This window comes from Schistocerca serialis, chromosome 6 (genome assembly GCF_023864345.2).
Source record: "Schistocerca serialis cubense isolate TAMUIC-IGC-003099 chromosome 6, iqSchSeri2.2, whole genome shotgun sequence".
Lineage (NCBI taxonomy): Eukaryota > Metazoa > Arthropoda > Insecta > Orthoptera > Acrididae > Schistocerca > Schistocerca serialis.
In genome coordinates this window covers 143,820,740-143,827,286 of record NC_064643.1, presented here as the reverse complement: position 1 = coordinate 143,827,286, position 6,547 = coordinate 143,820,740, and the positions used below count along the sequence as shown (strand labels likewise).

Here is a 6,547-nt window from a genome sequence, read left to right as displayed (position 1 = left end):
CTCCGTGTACTTCGGTTTAAGATATTTCATTTATTGTTATGAATGGCATTGATGCTTGTTAGTTAACGTGTTCATTTTGGGAGAAAATGATTCGTGCCAGTTGTTTGGTATTTGAGGTACAGTCCGCTAATGTAATCGAAGTTCGTTTGCCAACAGTATGCATCCCTTCCAGTCTTGTTGATTTTCGGTTTAGCGTGCCTGCCCCGTGCTACCGCTTCGCCATCTGGAGTTGTTTTGAAATTGAATTGCGGTTGGCAGGCTATTGTTCTTATCTCCTTGTTGAGATTTTGGTGTGTGTTCAGTAATAAGGCCTGATTGTTCTTTGCTATTAATACTGCAGGGCATGGTTTCTTCCGATTTATTGATATGTGGATGTGTAATTATGTTCTAGCCATATTGCGTTCAGTTTGTGATTGAGGAATCATTTATGATTTAATTATTTCTTGAACTTAAAGATCTTTCCCGGTAACATCAACAGTTACTAGCGACATGCGCCGAAGTATATCAATTACTTGGGAGATGTTTGTATGTGACATACGCCGATTAAAAAAAAATTCTTTTGGCGCAACATCGTAACTGTCTCGGCTTTCTTTTTTAATTATGTATTTTTAAATAATTATGTTGGTGTGTATGAGTGTCGTGTGTGTGTGTGTGTGTGTGTGTGTGTGTGTGTGTGTGTGTGTGTGTGTGTGTGTCATTTTGGGGAAGTGAATGTAAATTTGAAGTTCTGAAGTTCATTGTCTTAGTGAATTTTCATTTCATGTTATCGAACGTTCTGTGATACGAAGTAAATTGTAAATTAGCAAATTGGCTCTCAGAAAATACGATGAGCTGAATTGTTAAATGGTTTGTCATACAAATTCCTCTTGTTTGGCTGTCGAGTTGAAGCGTAGGTATTGCATAAATTTTTTTCATCATTCTTTTGTCTACTACAATTTTTTTGGTGTCATAGTAATTACATGACGTCTCATTATATTAATTGAAATATAGTGATAACCAGTTAATTCTCAAGCAACTGCAACAAATTTCCTCACTCCTGTCATATATGTTGTTGAAAGTATTGACTTCTACAACTGGGATAGTTAAGAGCAAAATTTAATCTTTTGTCTTTGATCGTAGATTTTTGTAATAATGTACAACATTTTGGGCTTCATAAGTTCTTAACAGTACAATGTTGGTCAGTATGACAGTGCATTGAAGTCTTACTTGCATGCAAAGTAAACACTGCAGCGTATGTTGGGAAAGTACATATCTATGAAATTCTCTTGACTTCTTGTTGTTGTTCTTGACGTGTTTTTCTTTATCAATTTGCTGTTGGAAGCTTACAAGTAGATTTTTCTTAACTGGTTTGATTGTTTCTTTAAGCACAAAATTTCAAAACATATATTTTCGTCACAAGTGATGTCCAGCCCTTTCTTGGGCCTTGTACTTCCCCGACTAGACAACCTCGCGCAGTAGCTGTGTACCAGTAGCGTCACTGGGATTTCCGTATAGCCTATAACGTGACCATGTCTTCAGGATGGGACAACAGTGATACGGGCCGAGGAGTCCCAACTTTTCCGGTACATCCTGTGGCCATGCAAACCCCAGTTAGGGCAGCGCACGTTACCTAACGGGGTTCGTTCCATGGACAGTATACCTGTACAGTTTCAACAGGAGAAACAATAACACCTGTCAGTATCGCCTTAAGGGAACTCTACCACATTACCTTCAACTGTTGTGCCTATTATGGATTTAGGAAACCAATAAAGACCCAGCAACTATTATATCAGCTTTTAAGAAATCACGAATGTTGGAAAATAACAGAAATTATCACTAACACCATTTCACCCTATGAAGAAGACAAATTTATGGATTACCGAAGATTTTGGTTCCATCAGTTGACTTGACCCAGACGTCATCAAGATAGCGGTCACTCCTGTCCTAGCCTCATACAATATGGCGACGGTGATGTTACACTTTACACACGCGAACAGATAGAATAATACAAAAACATTATTAGTTGTAGAAATAACATGCAACTAACGAGGTATCTGCGGGAATTGGGGGTTTTGGACGGGGAAAAACTAAATATACAACAATCTTAATAAAGAAGACATAACAAAACAGATACTTTACGCAAAATTCAAGCAAACGATATCATCAACAGTCAATAAAACCTCAGTAAAAGTACCTAAAATATTGGTATTAGAAATTTCAATTCACTAACGAAAAATGAAATCCACGATACAGATCCGATATCTAGCACATCGCTTGACCTATATAGCCAAAACTATGTTTACTGGACGACTACGCCAAAACTCGCTTATACACCTAAGATTGAAAACGTAACCTCACCTAACCTTACCAATGTGGGTGATGCGGCCTGGTGGCTGCCCATGTGTGTCTGCATGTACAGGAAGATCGGTGAAGCTGACCCCTACTAGGTCCGGGTCCCGCTTTACAAATCTTTTCAGCTGATAGCCGGCGTCGCAGGCGCTCGGCCTAGATACATTACTAACATCGGTCACAAACAATTTAGTAACATTAACATCCCGTACTAGAGTGTGGCATAGCATAGTCCAACACGCTCTGTGAAGCTTTTCAAATATGCCATGCCAACGTTACGTCTCACATCACAACAAAGTTGCATCATCAGTCAAAGCAGTTAGGTGGTACTGCAAACTTTGGTTGACCACAATATGTTATCTCACATTTTTATTATCACATGTTTGAGTAATTTTTAACACGTAAATTAATATCTGCATTGGCTCCCCGTACTCAGTGCCCCTTGGATGTAATTATTTTGTTAAAAAAGAACTGTAGAAGAAGGAATCGTTCAGAAAGGTCTTGTGCTCGACTGACTACCACGTGAGAAACGCGTTTGCTACTATGATCCCTTGCGTGGTGTTCACGTTGTCAGAGCGTCACATGCAGATGGAGGACACGATACTAGAGGGGCGCCAGTGGGAGAGGCGTAAGATAGCGAGAACAGACAAAAATTAATGACTGTAAATATTGTATGGGTTGTGCAAAAAAGGGATGAATATCACGAAGCGTATCGTAGAGAAAGTGGAGTGTTCATTTCAGTGTTCACCGAAATGTCTACCTAAAACGGCAAGTATGGTGTAGACGGTGCTAGCTCTGTACATTAACAGCTGGTGCCGAGAATTTAAGCGATCAAGAAAAATCCGTAAGTTAAAAACGGGTCTTCTTATTTAACATAATCATCTTCTAGCTGACATCATGCTAAAACTGTACAGTGACGTTACCATGATGGAAGTGACGCACCCAACCAGGATTCGTCGACAAGATACAGGTAAAACAGAGTGCATTATTGGCACGCTCCAGAAACCATCACATCGGGCGCATAAGAGAGATTAAGACTCCTTTGAATATAAGAAAAGTGGGATACAATACACAGTAATGAACACTTCACCTCGCAGATTGTTTTACTGTTATTACACAGCCTGATTTTAATGAAGAAACCCGCTGTGCAACAAATAATTAAAAGACACTTACTTGGTTACATAAACCAAGAATAATAAATTTATACTACAGACTATGTATTCAGTAGCAGTGCAGTTAATTCATATCTTGATATTGGCCCCAGAATAAAGCCATTAGTTTTACTTAAGAACTGTTATGCACTGTTTCATAGATTCAGCGAGAAAAAGTTGTAAAAAGATTTTGAAATTAAGTGTGAAGTTTATTGGTAGTTGGTTAATTCTCTCATTCTTAAACACTAAATACATATGGTCTGGAGAATCTGCCCGCCTTGAGCTACAGTGCCTCGAGATACATAAACAGCCCCTGTCTTTAATACGAAGCTTATTGTGCTAAAATGTTCAACGGCTCTTAATAATTAGATTATGACACCATTTTAAATTTTTAAATTAGGTCAATAACTGTATGAAGTACTGAAAATCAAATATTGTTATTGCCACTGGAATCTGTTGGATCAGCAAAGCGAAACTGTGATTTGAAGACCGGATGACTGTTTCAGTCATTTAGTAATATATGGAGTGTTTCAAAGTCTTTGAGACAATCAGATGATGCGCTATTCAGATGATGATGATGATGATGATTAGTGTTTTAGGGCGCACAACAGCGAGGTTATCAGCGCCCGTTCCCAAAAGTTCAATTCAGAGCCGAATCGTGAGAGAAGTGGTATTGTTCAAATTGCAAGATTGGACACAGCACATCAAAACAGGGAGATAAAACTAAAAATAAAAGAGCAGTACAAACAGGGAAAAGGAAGTAACGGTGGCTGAGTGACCACTTAAAAATAATGGGTGACCAAACCACTGGACAGCACATTAAGACTTCAATCCCAATATTTTGGGAAGAAGGCCAGACATCACACAAAAACGTAAAACTCTAGCGACACTCGCCTCATTATTAGTTAAAAGAGAGGGTAGGTCTGGTGGGAAACGGAAATCTTCCCTCAAACCCGCATATAAAACACACTCAGTTAAAATATGCCGTATCGACAACTGTCTCCCACATGTCTGACACGTTGGTGGCTCCTCACGACGTAACAGAAAACCATGTGTCAAAGGACAATGTCCTATTCTAAGCCGTGTAAGGGCTACTTCCTCAGCGCGGCGTTGTCGGAAGGAGGTGAGCCACGATCGGACAGAATCCTTCACCGCTCGCAACTTATTATCCCTCACGTCCAGCCACTGAGCCTCCCACCAACGCATGACCTTCCGAGTCACGAAAGACGTAATGGCCTGCAGGGGGACGGAACAGCGAGCAGGAGGTGTGATGGAGCAAGCCTCCTTGGCAGCCGCATCTGCAAGTTCATTTCCCAGTCACATTTAATGCGGCCGTCTTCAACGGCATGAATAACCACTTTTGCGGTGCAGACCGCTGCGAGACATGCAGGAAAAAAGTCACTGATATTCTGGAAAACACAGACAGGGATGTGAAGCCATGCCTACTCCAGTGCAGTGGCCAGATGCGCTATGGTTCTCGGCTGAGGATCCATCGCGAACAGCCCGATCGAGGTGGTCTCTCAGATTCTCGATTGGGTTACAATCAGGGGAGTTTGCTGGCCAGGAGACTACGATTCATCCTGGTGGTTTTTGAACCAGGCACATACACTGCGAGCTGTGTGACACGTTCTGTTGTCCTGCTGGTAGATGTCGTCGTGCCGAGGAAAAACAGACTTCATGTAAGGGTGGACATGGTCCCCAAGGACAGATGCATACTTGTGTTGATCCATTGTGCATTCCAAAACGAGGATATCGCCGTTGGAACGCGACGAAAACATTCCCCAGACAGCAACGCTCCGTCATCCGGCCTGCATCATTTCGACGATTGTTGAAGGGTGTTAGCTTTCAAACAATTCACTCCGTACAAGCCAACGGCTATCTGTCATCTCAAAAGGCCACCTTTGGCCACTCAGTGAACGACGGGTTGCGGTACGAGCGTGACGATGAACAGCAGTCAGTACGAGTGCACGAAACTCCAGGCTGCCGCGGAGGGCCGCAGCGACGTCCGCTGGACGATGGTTGCATCTGGGCGGCCAGCTGCTCTGCAGGTGCCCATCTGTTCGCCTTTACACATCTCCACAGACGACGTTCACCCCTGTCATCTACGGCCAGTGATACACCACAGTTGCCTCGGAGCCGGTTTTGGATATCGCCGTTTCGCCATGCACGGTAAAGTTTACAGCGGTACACGAACAGTTTACAGACTGAGCCATATTGGAAATGCTTCCACCCTTAGCCTGAAAGGGAATGATCATGTCCCGTTTGGACGTTAGACAAATCTCTCCGTTTCCGCATTACAAAATAACTAAGACCGTAGTGTTTTCCGCCTCTCCCCCGCCCCCTCCTCCCCTCAACCAAGACGCTTTATGTAACATACACTGATACTGCTGCCACCTGCCGTCTCCTGGGTGGTTTTTGGACATTGATATCGAACATAGGTGGTGGTCACATTAATGGGACTGGACAACTTTTATAGAGACAAAATGTTTGAAGGAGATTCCCTGCTAGCCAACGGCCTTGCCGCAGTGGTAACACCGGTTCCCGTCAGATCACCGAAGTTAAGCGCTCACGGGCTGGGCTAACAGTTGGATGGGTAACCATCTGGTTCGCCGAGCACTGTTGGCAATCGGGGTGCACTCAGCCCTTGTGAGGCAAACTGAGCAGCTACTTGATTGAGAAGTAGCGGCTCCGGTCTCGAAAACTCACAGACGACCGGGAGAGCGGTGTGCTGACCACTTGCCCCTCCATATCCGCGTCCAGTGACGCCTATGGGCTCAGGATGATACGGCAGCCGGTCGGTACCTTTGGGTCTTGATGGCCTGTTCGGGAGGAGTTATGACTCCCTGCTATACTAGCTAAGCTATAGTAATCGTCGGTGCTCGGAAGACGAAATTTCGCTGAACTAGAACGCCGTAAAAGCCAGGTATGCAGGGTACTACCTAGCCCAGTAAACTGATCGAGTGATTTTCAGCAAGAAAACCATAGAAGTGAGTGTCCCTAAGCGCAGAAAGATATTTTAGAAAAGAATCAGGAACTTCAGTTTTGCTACGCCTATCGCCTTCTACACG

At 43.1% G+C, this 6,547-nt stretch overlaps 1 pseudogene; it reads left to right on the top strand.

Moving 5' to 3' along the window:
- The first annotated feature begins 5,986 nt into the window (after positions 1–5,986).
- Positions 5,987–6,104, top strand: LOC126485810 (5S ribosomal RNA; annotated as a pseudogene).
- Positions 6,105–6,547: the final 443 nt, after the last annotated feature.